This window comes from Lemur catta, chromosome 2 (genome assembly GCF_020740605.2).
Source record: "Lemur catta isolate mLemCat1 chromosome 2, mLemCat1.pri, whole genome shotgun sequence".
In the NCBI taxonomy this organism is placed as follows: domain Eukaryota; kingdom Metazoa; phylum Chordata; class Mammalia; order Primates; family Lemuridae; genus Lemur; species Lemur catta.
The window spans coordinates 141,847,506-141,863,021 of NC_059129.1; the positions used below are offsets into that span (position 1 = coordinate 141,847,506).

At 40.0% G+C, this 15,516-nt stretch overlaps 1 protein-coding gene across 1 annotated transcript in view; it reads right to left on the bottom strand.

The window, feature by feature from the left end:
* The window catches only part of PRKN (parkin RBR E3 ubiquitin protein ligase), a 1,113,312-nt gene that overhangs the window by 396,379 nt on the left and 701,417 nt on the right, over positions 1-15,516 (bottom strand). The gene's annotated exons all lie outside the window — the stretch shown is intronic.

Sequence of the window (15,516 nt, forward strand, 5' to 3'; positions counted from 1 at the left end):
CTCGGCTCACACCATAAAGTCAATCCCCTTGTGCCCTACCTCGTGGCAGGGCACTAAATAAAGGGGGAGTGTTGTGCTGCTAATTTCTCAGCATAGGTGATGCTCTGCCAGTGATACCACATGGAAGAAAGTGGCCTGTAGCCACCTCCTCCTCTCATAAAATGCCAAATTATACCTCTCCTTCAAACATTCTTCAGCTTTCTGGAAAGACTGATAGAAAATTTTCTTGTCTGCAAATCTGGGAATTTTTCCCTTCCTCCAACTAATGGGTTAGGTTGAATAAACAATTAAGAGGAAGATTAAAAAAAAAAAAAAAATGAAAGCAAGAAGGAAAACCATGGAGTTCTACCCCTAGATGGGGCTACTGTCTGCAAGTGTAGTGTGTTTGTTTTTTTAAAATTCAGTTCACTTAAAGTGAGACTGAAATTAGGTATCAACAGAGAATTTACAATTTAAATCAAACTTTGACTCATTTAATTAAGTCTTTAGTCCTGTGAACCTCATTCACAGCCTTAGCACTGGGCTGCTCTAGGATTCTAATTGATGAACTTCTTAATTTCCTAGGCGTCTGTTTTTTTAAAAATGTACAAAAAAAAAAAAAAATCCAAACTGTTGAGTAAACTAAAAAAGAACAGTAGCAAGTGGTTAATGTTTATGTGTTCTTGAGCGATAGATTAGGGATAATAAGAGACTGATGGAGAGGAGAGACCTTGCAAAATATGAGGTGAGCTTCCATGTGTCCACTTGGGAAATAGATCTGAGGCAGGAGAACCGCATTCCAATTGGCATCAGTAATTTCCACTGTGTGAAAGTACTAGAAAACAATGATCCTAAAAGCCTTTTTAATGTTTCCAGAGCTAGGAGTGCGGGTCATCTCATGTAAGAAACAAGCAGAAAGGGTCTTTCTGTTATTTCTGAGATGCTCATCATAAGAGCAACAGGAAACGACCCCTCAGGTCATGAGAAGGGAAGATTTGCACGTGTCCCCTTCTTAGACTTAACCCCCTTACCAAGGCAGAAAGTGGCCAAAAGAGCAGCCCTCACACATTTTGTGACAATTCCCGTTGGAACTGTGGCTGTTGCAGAACTGCTGAAACAGCTGACGTGTATGGTGTCCATGCTACGCACACTTGGACATACATTGACTCATTCCATCCTTAAAAACATGTTGTGATTTAAGTATTATTATAATTCTCACTAAGGAATTAAGTAACTTGTCAGAAAGCATGGCCCAAACTCATAAATCTTACTTTAGTTTCTTCTGAGACCAGTGCCATTCTGAAAACTCAGTGTCACCCATGAATGAAGCAGAGGGCACCTGCGTTCCAGAAGGCCTGGTGCCTTAACAATTAAGCTTTATGGTCAAGACAGACTTAGCTCCAACTCCCTCCTTCTTCACTCCAGATCACATGCCTTTGGGTGGGTCATTTCAGCTCTTGGGGCCTCAGTTTCCCAGTCTGTAAAATGGGTTGACATCATTCCCATTTGGCAGAATTGTCATGGGGTTAAAATGAGATAATATATAAAAAGTGTTCGGCCTTAGCCTGGATGTTGGGCCAGGTCTCACAAACGCAAGGCCAGGCAACTTTCTCGTCCTCTTTCTTAGTCCTTCCAAATATGCTCTTTGAACCTCCCAGGCCAGCAGTGGCACTGCAGGAACCGTTCCTGCCTCACTGCTCTTGCCGTCCGATGCCACATGCCACAGGATAGAAATGCACCATTGCATCACGGAGCAATATTGGTCCCTGCACAAACACAGCACTCACAGCTTCTACCCTGAGTGCACCCCGTGCCAGGGCAGCCAGACACCTGGTCAACTGCAAGGACTGAGCTACAGATCAAGGGCCAGCTGGGAGCAATGCCCAGGGGTCCAGGGTGTCCCAGTCAGCCTTGCAAGGAGCCCAACAAGGACAAAGCCAGGCAGAGAGCTGCTATGTCCGAAATGCTGGGCACTGCCTGCCTTAGCACGCGTGGTCTGGCCAAGGGGGAGGGAGCAGAGGAGAGGCAGGAGTAGGCTTCAGATCAGGAGCAAAAGGGTGAGAACAAGGCCACAAAAGAAAGAGAGATGGGAGAGGAAGCCCTGTTAAAGGAGAGAGCCACAAAGAGCCGTTTCATCCTGCTAAAGGGATTTGGGACAACAGAGGTGAAGCATTTGAGACATGCCTCCCAGGGTGAGAAAGATTTTATTGGGAAGAGATGGAGGGAAAGGACAACCCTGAGGGAAGAGGACAGCCAGGGCATCAGGGCAAGAAGACGCAGAGCAGAGGCGGCTTAGCGGGTGGCCCCACCAGAGCCGGGATGGGCTCACCACAGGTACAGGCGAGCGCCTGGGGATAGGGCTGGACCGCAGGGCAAGTAGTAAATGGGGAAATAACTGGAAATTACTCTCTGCCTGCGCATGAGGGAGGCCTCTCAAAGCCACTCTGAAGTTTAGGATGGAGCCTGGAGAACTCTGCAGTCTGGGGCTCCTTTCTGCCCCTCCAGAGGTCACAGTGGAGCACAGCACTGCACCCTTGGAGCCCAGGAACGTTCTGGCCCATTCGAGGAGGTAGCAGAGGGTCCCACTGACTCTGGAATCCTTGGCACCCTATTTTATTCCTCAGAACTCTGGGAGAGGCCTATCCCTCTGTTCACAAACCTCTCAGATATCCCTGTCCCTTAATCCTTCTTGAATTAGGAATGTCCCCTGATTTCAGAAATTAACTGGAACACATCAAAGCCTTCTCAGATTCAGCGGAGGCAGCTTGGATGCTAAGTGGACATGGAGAATGAGCACAGCCAATTAGCCACTGGTCCAAATTCCTCAGGAACACAGGGAAAAAAAGCCCGCCAAAAAAATCAGAAGGCACATAGTAGCGTGCAAATACACAAAATGTATCCTATTATAAAATTTTATTAGCAGTGACAGTTTTAAGGGAGCTTTAGCAATATTTCAAACTCTGGCATCAAAATCTGACAGATTCAATTTTGTTTTTATCAGGTTATCTGATGACATTTCTGCAAAAGAAGCATTCAATAATTTTCAGGCTCACCCTTCCTCTGCCAGGCATTGCTTGCTTACAATTGGTAGATCCAACACAGAAAGTAAATCTCTTATTTTGCTAAGGAACAAAGAAGGGTTCAATCCACCAACACGCGGAGACCACCACCATTTCTTGCCCCCTGTTACTCTATAGCAAATTCATCTCAAAAGAAACCCCCAGGCTATGCAGGTAGGTAAGCAAACCGAAAGTGCAGACAGTGTAATTACAGGGGAGTGGCTGGCTCTGCCAATGGCTTCTGGGGCACCATAGTTAATAAACAGGCTGTTTCAGGAGACTTGCACATTAGCACATTATTGCAACGACTGGGAACCAGAAGCTAAAGCACCTGTACCTGATCAGGGAGTAACCTGCTCTGGACAGCCAAGAGCTGCTACAACTCTATCTGGAAGATCACCAACATCACAGGAGTAAAGCCCCATTTTTCTTAATAAAACCCAGGAACAAAACAGAAGGCTTCATGACACTCAGGAAAGTTCACAGCAACAGGGCGAGGAAATGGGGCCTATTTTAATATCTCCTAATGACAGAGTCTTTCTTTGATCGACCATTAGGTTCCTCTGACCCCTCTTGCCAACTGGGCCTTGACTTTTGGACTTCCCTATTCACCTTTGCACAGCCCGATGTTAGCAAGAATCCTGCCAAATTGGCTTAGTGAGAATCCCTCACCCTCCATATCTGATCACCCTTGATATCTGAAGCAGGCTCCTCTTACTCCACGATTCCCGGGTGATAGTTGCTCACCTTGGCCTCCCTTCAGTAAGAATCCTGTGAGGTCAGTTTAACAAAGAATCACTCTACTCTCTTGGTAACCTTCCCTCCACCGACTGACCCCTCCTGTATTCCTCTCTGCTTTTGGACTAAAAATCCCCAATATTTCCTTGCTGCTTTTGGAGTTGAGCCCACGCTCTCCCCTGCTGCAAACCCCACTGTAGTAGTCCCCTGTATAAAGTCCGCTTACCGTTCATTAACAAGTACCCTGAATAATTTTTAACACTAACCTGAGTTTCTTTCCCTCATTCCTTACAATGAGATGTAAATAGCATGTCATGCTGCCCTTGTGTTGCATTTATCAAATGGCTTTGTGAACATATCTAAGCCAAAATTCCCATTTCAAATATGAGACAATAAAGCACACAAGAGAAGTGTTTCCTGGGTGGTCCAAATGAAAAACCAGAGGCATTATCAAGAGAGAACCAGCTTAGGGATTCCTCCTCTTGAATCTGCCCCCCAGGACTCCTCCCCACCTCCTCTTTATTCTTCCTGGAGATGAATATTCTCATTTGACAGCTTCAGCCGATTGAGGCTGAATGTTAAGTTTCCTGCCAAAATGGGTTCAGTATCTTGTCAGCTATTTCCTCTAGTGAAATGCACTTTCATCTCTAATCTACTGAGGAGTGCTACGTATGACAGGAGAGCCTCAGAGGAAAGAAGTCTGAGGGGCAGCCGCTACTATATTTAAATTAGCTTTACCTAGACAAATATATACTAAGATAAGGTTAATAAGGGCTAATAATTTATACTTGGAAAAGTTTAAGAGGATTGCATAATTTAAGCCTCCTATAAAGGCCCCAAACCAAACTCTACACCTCTACGGCCAGCTCGACTCCATCACTGTCCTTCAAACGAATGGCCCGTTGTTCTCTAGCCAATCTCGGCATCATGAAACCATGCAACGTGCCTTCTGCTGCCTTCATTTTATCTGACAAATAGCTAGTTAATCAGATAAGATTATTCTTATCTGTTTATTAGTCCTAGTAGTTATATTTAGTCATGAGTACCTTTCATGCCTGTTCTTATTTTTATTCTCACTTGCACAATTGTGAATAAAATTCCCTCCCTTATCTTATCTTGTTTGAATCCATACTCCATCTGGGATTTTGTAATTATTCCAAGGTATAGCTGTGATCATGCTACTGCCCCATTCAAACTCAGTTTAAATCTAGGGTGATCTCCCCTCCTTCCCCAGGAACCCTGGTTATAAACTATGGAGACGGTAACTGCCTGGAAGGCACAGGGCACTGATCCCCACCCTCTCAGCGAATTCTACTATAAAGGCTTCCGGTATAAGTGTGGAGACAGAGGAAGAACCTGAAGATTAAGGGAACAAGAAAAGTTAGAATAGTTAGTAGCAGAGAAAATGAATAAGAGCCTGTAGTCTCAGCTAATCAGGAGGCTGAGGCAGGAAGATCACTGGAGCCCAGGAGTTTGAGGTTGCAGTGAGCTATGTCGCCATAGCACTCTAGCCAGGGTGACAGAGTGACACTCTGCCAAAAACAAACAACAACAACAAAAAAGACGCACTCAGTCTGCAGTTTTTGCCCCATCACCTTTAAAAGCATGGAGTAAAATGAACAAAAAGAATATTAAAGTTTTGAAGAGTAAAAGATCTTTCCAAATGTATACCTCATGTATAATAGTGGCAACAACCCTTTTCTTTGTTACCTAGTTGAAAAAACTTGTGAAAATGAATGTCTGAGGAATATGAGCAGAATAGTTTACCTCTAAAGAAAATAATTATCCAGTTTCCTAAACCGCTAACACTGAACCTCCTAGTTGGGTTTTGGGTTAAGGCTCTAAGACTGAGTAGCTATGGTCGAGGTCTTTTTACCCGGCTAGATAACTGAACTTTCTGTTTGGTGGAAACTTTATATATCTGCTCTGTCCACACAGTAGCTACTGGCTACATGTGGCTATTGAACCACAACTGAGGAACTGAGTTTTTATTTTACTGAGTTTTAATTAATTTTACTACTAATTTAAATAACTACATGCTGATAGAAGCCAGCACACTGGACAGCACAGTGTTGAGCTCATGCTGCTTTACCTTTCTACTGATTCTTGTTCACAAAGTCAGAAACTGAGGAACTGTAAATGCAAAAGAGAAGGAAGCAAAAGGCAACAGGGCAAAACTCTCTCAGAAGTAGAACCGCCAGGCTTACGACCTGCTGTTTCCTGATGTGGGATGTTGACGTGAGGCATGGAATTGCCATACATGTTCTACAGAATAGCTAACAAGTTACCAAGTCCATGATTATCACTGTGAATATTATGAATAATAATATTGTTGTGAATAATAACAACAAGAATTAACTTCTGCAGAGGGTTTATTAATGGTAAGCACTTTACGTTGATACAAAGTGACTCGGCAGCTTTACGTAAATGAGGACTTGAGGCTCAGAAAATTCAAATAACTTGGCCAAGATCACAAGCTTAATAAGCAGTAGAGTCAAAATTTGAGCCCAATTTTCTCTGACTGAAAATCAATATGCCCTTAACTAGTGCACATTTAAAATGGGATTATGGCTGAGCTGCCCAGCCAGTGGCCAAGAAATGAATTCTCTGCAACCTCAGGACTCCAGGGCATGGCCAGGATGGCCAGAGCCCCCTAGCCAGTGGCCTCAAGGCTGGTGGCCTCTGTCCAGAGCAGCACTATCTTCTCATCCCAGCACATCCCACAAATAGCCCGGCTTTCTCGGCACAGCGTGAGGTGAAAACGTCTGGGAAGCAGTGAACGCCACTCTGAGGAAAGCAGTGAGGGCCAGCCCCTAAGAGCTGACGATGACCAGCTCGGCAAGGATTCCAGCAAGCCACTTGACTCAACTTGTGAATAGTATGGGAGGAAACGAAATTTTCTCCTGTGCCATGAGATTTTAAAATCTAGTTTGCAGTAGAAGGAATTATAAATAAGACAGGGTCAGAAATCACTCCCATTTTTATATAGCTAGGCACAGTTAAATTCATGAATAATAATGGGAAAATTAAGATCCCGGGAGTCAAGTGGGAGCTTAGCTTCCATGATAACATTAAAGAAATACACATCTCAGTAAATACATTTTGCCTCACTGCCATTCTCAGACGTAATAGCCAATTCAGGGGTTTCCACATAACTCCTCATGTCTAAGTTCCTCAGGACAACGAGGCATTTGTAAAGGAGACCCAGGCTTTGACTCTGATCCGTGACAGGGGAGGCCTCCGGTGTTCACTGAGCATGTGACCTCCTCAGCCTGGCAAAGGTTTTGGCAGCACTTGGCAATCCGACACAAAAAAGGCGTTCCTTGAGTTGTGCGGACACTGTATGTAGACTCCATTTTAGGTTATTAATGTCAGGTGAAAAGAAAAGGGAGGACAATTAGGGAAGAACCAGATTAATAGTGAATTTTAAAAATCTTTTGTTGCATCTTACTGAACTTGGCCCCAACCTTCCTCATCCCACAAGAAATAGAAATAGGCTCAAAGACTGTTCTTTCAAGAGTTAAAATGAGGGAGGAATCATTATTTTCTTAATATCTACTCTATGTGAACAAAAGTTTTACAATTATGATATGATATATAACACAGGGTTACAATACGGAAACAAATTTCCCCCAATTTCTCAGCCTTCCTATTATTAGAGTTACCAAGTCCTGTTCATATATGTGGTTATGAGAACTTTTCCTCATGGGCTATTATTAATATCAAGAATTAACAACTATAACGCATTTACCATGTGTCAGGTACAATGCTGTTTTACATAGATTATCTTAGAATTTCCCCCAAACCTTTGAGAGAGAATTGTTATTCTCTTTATTCAACAGATTCATTCATTCATCTATTTAACAAGTATTCTGGTCAACATCAGGGGTACTTCCACCCACTGCTGATTTTTGGGCAAATGGGTCTTAAGTAAAGCTTACTCTTACAAGAGAGGAAAGGTATATCCAAAGGATTACATCATAGCTCTTATATAAAACTATTCCATCAATATATGCTCACATTATGCTAATGATTTTTTATAAGGTGTTGTATGAGTAAAAAGCAGTTTGGGGTTGGTGGGTACTCTGGTCTTCTGTCTACAGATTTTGGTACCACCTTACCAAATTCCATCATTTAAAAAAAGAAAATTCCTAAATGCAATTGCTTGTGTGTTGATATAATAATTGGTATCCTTCCAGAGGAGGAAAACCGACTTTCTATTCTATTTTCCATTATTCACCTTCTTAATAAATACCTGAAGTACTTACAGTATATAAGAATGATGGCTCTATCAATGTTCCTTGAGGAGATTATGCTTTTGGTGCTAGGGTCTCTAAGTCTTTTGTTTGGTTCCATTATTAACCTCATCAGAAAGAAGTCCTAGAATCATTCCAGATTTGGTACCTGAATATGGGGTGGGTGGATTTAGAAACTAGCATAGAAATGTAGAACTTGCTGATTGTCTATAAGGAGACTCTTGGTAGAAGTAGAATTTGGTCCTGCCTTGTCCAAGGGCAGAGAAGGTTTCAAACATCCTCTTCACTCCTCAGCTGTCTACTTCAAGAGGTTTATGGATAGGGTATTTTGTTACGTGAATAAATGGATTATAAATCTAGAGCTACTTGACTTCTGAGCAGTGTACCTACACTTTTTTAGGTTTTAGTCTTTGACTTTTTTGCCCCTTATTTTTTTCCCATTTAGAACCTTAAAATTTGCTTTCTTAAGGCAAAACTAGGATCCTAACCAATGAAATCAGGGAGTGTATCACTTAAAAAAGTTAAAGAAGGTTTTCAAAATTAATTGTCAATCAAGTCAACAAATATTTGTTGAATATCTGTCATGCGCCAGGTAATATCATAAACCCTGGGTATACAACTCTATAAACAGAGTTTATATTCTATTCCACAAGTGCTGGGAAAGAGGAAGGCATTCAGGATAGAAACTATGACTAGAGCATAAAACTGCATTTGTTCAGAGGATGCCTAGTGTTCCACACTGGGGGTTCTGAGAGAGGCAGATTGGGTAGCAGAGTTCTTAGGCGCCTCACTGGTAGAGCTGTAGGGAAGATTTAGGTCACCGAATTATTTTGCAAGTGAAGAAACTAATACCAAAAGAAACTGGGTTTATTATCTGAGGCCACACAGGCTAGTAGTGGCAGCCGTTGTCCCAGTGGGTCTCAGGTACTACGTTTTCAGGACTGCTAGTTAGCATTTGTGAAGGTCAAGATATAACAGCATATTTAGCCTTATTTCTTCCTTTTCCTCTTTATAAGTGATGTTTTTCTTTCTCAGTCATTGCTTTGCATTAAATTCATGTTCTTAGGTAATTTTTCACCATTTGTATAGGATTAGTTCTTATTGAAAGATTAATTCCACAATTTCAATAATTTATATGCTTTGATCTCACAAATAAAGGATAATTTGATATAGGATCAAAAAAGGCTTTCTTTTGCCTTCATATATTATCACATAATGCATTATCTTCATAGGGAAATCAAAATATGTCTCTCTAAATCCTTTTAGTTTTTCAAATTTTATGAGTTTAACATGGGTAATATATAAATCATAGTCAAACATTTTCTTCTTACCACATCTGCTTTTGTTTGATAAAATCAACTCCATCTATATGTATGTCTTTTAGAAATATGTCTCAGCTTTTCCCAAATGGATATGTCTTACATCTAATGCATGAGAAAAAATTCCAGTAGCACCTCCCTGGGGAATCTGAACTAGCCACTGATTATGCTAATAGAAGCCAAGAGGTTTTCAAAGCAAAAGAACTACAATAAATTATTCATAAACAGGCCTCTCTTTTGATGGTTTTGGTGTTTCCGAATTTTCCAGACCATAGAGGATATGTGAAATGATACACATACGCTAAGCTGAAGATGTTACAGAGGGAGATGGAAATTGAAAATTAATTGGAATCTTAAAGCATTGCGTTTTTGCATTTGGTACACTTACTGGAGCTGGTGGGGGAGGGGAAACCCAGGAGACTGCTTTTCTGATGATCCTTAGTGGCTGCACAAATTTCTAACAGGCAGGGACTGGTTTCTGATGGAACTATGGCCAGCTCCCAAAAGATGACTCTTCAGTGACTCTTAGTCCTCACAGCTGCCCCAGGTGAGGCACTAGACTTTACTTAGGTTGCCAGCCTACAGAACCGAAGACTTCATTTGGCACGCTGTTCTGTTTGCATTTGCTTTCTCAGAGTTTCTAGTACCTTTTCCTTCTTTTTTCCTTGTTTTTCTCTATGTTGATTTTCCGTTTGCTCCTATGGGTCTCTGCATTGCCAAACCCAAGGGCTCCTCCTAGTCCCCTTGCGTTGTCTAGTTCCCGCTGCCATGGTTTTGTTACACACACATTTTGTTGTACCTATCAACATTTCAACAGTTTAAGAATTCCTTTTTGTCTGGGTGTGGTGGCTCATGCCTGTAATCCCAGCACTTTGGGAGGATGGGGAGGGAGCATCACTTGAAGCCAGAAGTTTGAGACTAACCTGAGTAACATAGCAAGACCCTGTCTCTACAAGAAAAAAAAAAAAAATGGAGCTTGAGAATTCCTTCTTGTCATGACTGGTGTTGATGGGTTTTAAAATGTTTCCTGTTTATTTTTACTTGGAGTTTTCTGAACTCTATAATTTAATTGCATCTAATTGGTTATTTATTAAATTTCTTTTTTTTATACTCAATAGAAAAGAAATAAATTCCTGTCTTTAACTGAAGTCTTTTGTGTTCCCTAAAACACACCCTACCCTCACATACTGAAGCTAAGACCCAACTCCACCCTTCCTCTGACTCTCAGAGGCTCCTGGGTGACTCTCTGGTCTACCTGCCTCTTTTCTCAGTAATGAACTTTCTCTCCGTGTTAACAGCCTGAATAAAATCTGCTCCTCAATTGCCTAGTGCATTTTGTCTTTGACACTGACTAGACATCAATGAGGGTTTTGTGTTCACTTTAGTCTTATCATTTAGGACAGAGAAGGAAGAAACTGAGAGCAACTTGATTTGAAAAAGCAAGTCTGAGGTGGGTGAGAGTTTCTAAGTCCTGAAATGCTTGGGCCAGCCCAGATTCGTATCAATTGTCTCAGTGTCATTATTGCCAGCTCTCCATTTTATATTCCAAAGATCCTGTCCTAGATAAAGAATTCTATGGTCATCAGCTGCTTTTCCTATTGTAAACCTCGCACCCCACAGGGTCCTAAGCACAGAGTAAGCAGCCAGCACACACTGAGTTAGGAAGGAGAAGAAGCCAGCAACCAACAATCACCCACCCATAACCAAGCGTGAGTTAAGGGAAGCTGCTGCTGCTATGCAGTCAGGGCACCACAGGGCCTGGATGCTGGAAGGTGGTAGAATCACTATGACTGGCTTTTAAAAAAAAAAAAAAAATTAGAATTCTTGATTAAATAGTTCTAGTTTGACATAGAACTTGATGATGACTTCCTGAGGCACTTCCTTGGAAACAGAAAGCTTGGAAATAGAAAGTTGTTTCAGTCTTTCCTCTAGATGGGTGAGTATCCATCCATCCACCCACCCATCCATCCATCCTGGACTACGGGCAGTTGCCCATGAGCAGATGATTATTATCTATATTTTTAAAAAATATCCTAAGAGAAACATCAGTTTTGAGATAGCTCTTGTGGGATGAGTCCTCAGTTTCATCAACCAGGGGAAAAAAAGAGAAAAATTAAATAACTCTACAAAATAGAAAGATCTAAACAAGTTCTCATGCTTATGCTGATAAAAGGCCACTTCCCTCTGGATGATTTTTTCCCTTTCAATGGAGCAAAGCTTGAGACAATTAGGGGGGTCATGAATGTTTTGAAAGCCCATGATAAATCTAGGTTAATTCCTTCATTCTGAATTGTTGACATTTTACCCCATTTGTAGTTAGCCTCTTGGGATCACTGATGCTCCATTTTACTAACAGTCATACTGATGCATATGGGGGATGGGTCCTGGAATGACACTATTGTTGTTTCAATACCACAGCCACTTGCCTATCCCACTCCCCAGTCTCTTCCAAATGTTGGTGATTCTACAGATAACTGAGTTTATGTCATGGATTTCCTGTGAAATTATAGGAAAATGTATTTTATCTTTCAATGTCCCAATACCCACAAATAATGATACATTACTGCCCTGGTTTTGATGTGTCCCCCAAAGTTCATGTGTTGGAAATTTAATTCCCAGAACAACAGTGTTGACAGGTGGCACCTTTAAGAGATGATTAAGTCATGAGGGCTCTGCCTCACGAATGGATTAATGTGCTTTCTGTAGGAGTAGGTTCCTTAGGTTAATGAAAAGGATGAGTTCAGCCCCCTTCTCTTTCTCTCACCCGGGTGATGCCTTCCACCATGTATGACACAGCAGGAAGACCTTCGCCAGATGCAGGCCCTCAATCTTGGATTTCTAGGTTCTAGAACTGTGGGCCAAATAAATTTCTGTTAATTATAAGTTACCCAGTCTGTAGTATTCTCTTACAGAAACACAAAACAGACTTCTAATTATCATATTATGATTCAGAAGCTTTTCAAGAATCATTTCTGTATCATATCATGCACAAAGAATGTACTTTTAATTCCTATCGTGAGGGGGGATGATAACCACAGTGGGAATTTTAAAAACAGACAACTAGCATCCAAAGGAGGACAGAAAGGAAGTCAAAACCACAATCACCAGGCATCAGTCAGGAAGGCCCGTGGGAGCAGAAAGCAGAATGTTGAGATTTCAAGGCAGAAGATCAACACTCAATTCAACGTGTACTTGATAAGAATTTGCAACAGGACCAACAATCTAGTAGGTATTCTAGCAAATACAAAAGCAATATGGGGCTCTTGCCCTACGGCAATTTAGATTTTCTGCAGAAATATTAAATGCACACATAAAACTACTGAATGTATGTTGGCATATGACAAATGCCTCTACATAGGGAATAATTAGAAAAAATAATTGTTTTTAAAAAGGCAGGACCTCTGAATTTAATTAGTAACATCTACTTGGAAAACTTTGGAAAGAATATGTTTGGTTGTTAGTTAACAGGATTCAGAGTGAGCACTGAGTGGGCCTCAGAGGTCAGAAACCAGAGGGAGGCCAGAGAAATGAGATGAGGCATAAAGGGCAGCAGCAAAGAGTCAGGCAGGATAATAGGAGACACGCACATCGTGGCCTATTTTTATGTTTTATGTCAGTTTTAAGAGAAACTGGTATTTTCCTAAAACAATATATATTTGATGGAGAAGTGATGTCCATTTCAGTAGCAGAATAACTTTATTATATTGCTGGAAAAACTTAAGGATTGAAAGTTGGAAGACAGCAGGTGGAGGTTATAAATTTTGTATTAATACAGCAATACGAGGTGAGATTTATGAGCTCTGATATAATGTAATCTTTTACTGAAAACAATTTTACTTTCTTATATGTATCTCAGTGATTTGACCCTGGTTTTATATGAATATCTTTTTAGGGAATGTATTTTTCCAAATACAGTTTATTTTATTCAAATGACTGCTAAGAGATAGATATTTAAAGACTACTGGATCTACAGCTGCAATGAACAGTTTGATCACATTGTAAAGTAAATTTTGAAAAAGACAAAAGAAAGAATAAGATTGGACAATGACATATTTGGACATAATTTCTTCCAAAATTAATATTCATTTTTAAACTGTTTAAGATGCATGTGTTTTGCTTTTATCCCAAGTATATTTCAGAGACTTAGATTAAGTACTATATTGAAATTGTAGTATGTATAATAATATGGCTCTATTTCATAGAGCCAGAAATACTGCTAATTTGCAGAGGCCAAGTTACTTAGACTTTTTTCTGCAAAACTAAGATGACTTCCTAACAGCTTAACAAACACCATTTCATTATGTAGGAGACCTTTTACTCACAAACATTCGTATCACGCAACGTCAGAAATAAGTCAAAGACAGAAGGCACTGAGATACTGGCCAATCCACAAAAAGTTGACCAGTTTTTATCCTCAACTCTAAGAGTTTTACACAGCCATTACTGATCCCATCATGCCTGCTCAGTGCAGAGGGAGTGACAATGCTTCGAGCATTGATGCGATGAGATAGCCCTACGACAATGAACACAAAAGGACATTTGTAAACACTAAAAATTAACTAAAAATGAGAAATGCACATGTGATGAAATGTTAGGCATCAAGAATGAGTATGAGAAACAAACATCAAAAACGAACATTGTGAAAAGTAATTTTTTTGTATCTATGAAGTCCACAATAATTAGGTGATTATATTTGAAAAGTAGGTTGGTGTACTTACTTATGCATAAGCTTTGGTGAAGGTTTCTTAGGAATAGTGAAAAATAAAATGAAAGACTCTTCATTCTAAAAAGTAGTCACATTATCATGATAAATTTATCCCTTGAGCTTTCTCTTGGTCTTTACACTCATTCTTCTTGAAACCAATAAAACAACTCCAACAACCTTTCGTTAGATCTAGAAAAGTGGTTCGCAACTCGCGCTTTGCACTGTAACTATCAGCTTTGTAAAAATGCAGGTGCCTGTTCTCTACCCCAGAAATTCTTTCTGCTATGGTCTGGGTGGGGTTTGAGCAGTAATATTCATAAGACACCTCCCCAAGTGATTCTAATATGCTGCCAGACTTAAGAAACACTGGTTTATAAGGAGGAGATTAGAAATGTCATATATCAAATAGATATTTTAACCTTATTTCTTTCATTCTCAAATACTCATTCCTATAGCTTTCTCTTTCGTTGAGAACATGGATAGAAATCCTAACTATTAAAATTAGCTTAATATGTCTAAAATCTTTAATTCATTTACTTATTGCACACACATATAAATCACCATTCCTCTGAAGACATCACAGAATTGAGAAGAGTTCCAGACACACTCCTTATCTGTTGATTGAGTCTTTTTTTTTATTATTGCTCACTTTCACACTGACAATAACTTTATGCTACAGGGTAAGCTCAAACTTAATTTCCTTATTTTTTTTACACTGTTCTTTATTGTATTTTTTTCCATGATAATAATATGTAACAGATAATCCTTATTTGACACAAGTTGTCTCAAATAATGAAAACAACCTAACTTATTTTATGAAGCTAATATAACCTTGATACCCAATTGGATAAGAACAATGTAGGAAAAGAAAATCACAGGCCAATTTCACATAAGATTATAGATGTGAAACTCCTTAGTAAATATTATCTAACTGAATAAAGTATACATTAAAAAAAAAACAGAATCAAATGGGGTGTATCCCAAGGATGTAAATAATAGTTTAACATCAGAAAATCTACGTAATCAAATTAATATACTAGACGAAAAATATTTTCACTTACAAGATACTGAGGCAGCATTAATACAGTTCAAGGCCTCATCGTCTCTGTGTCTCAGTAATTCCCCAGAGTAAGAGAGAAGATGACCTATATCTTCCATAGAGTTTCAGCGAGATTTTTTTAAAAAGGTGTTGACATATGCTCTTTGTAATTTGACTCAATGGGTTTTTGAGTCTTTCATGTAAATTTATAATACCATATTTCATTTATTAGAAGATATACATTATAAATGTGTGGGGTTATTTTAGTGGTACTTCTCACAATTTTAAAGGGTGACTACAACTGATATGAAACAGGGTATACAATATAGTTTTAGAAATATACATTCCCCGTCCCCAGAAGATAATCACAGTATAAGGTGATCTCTAGGTTTCTTCTGATTCCACGATTGGAAAATTATTC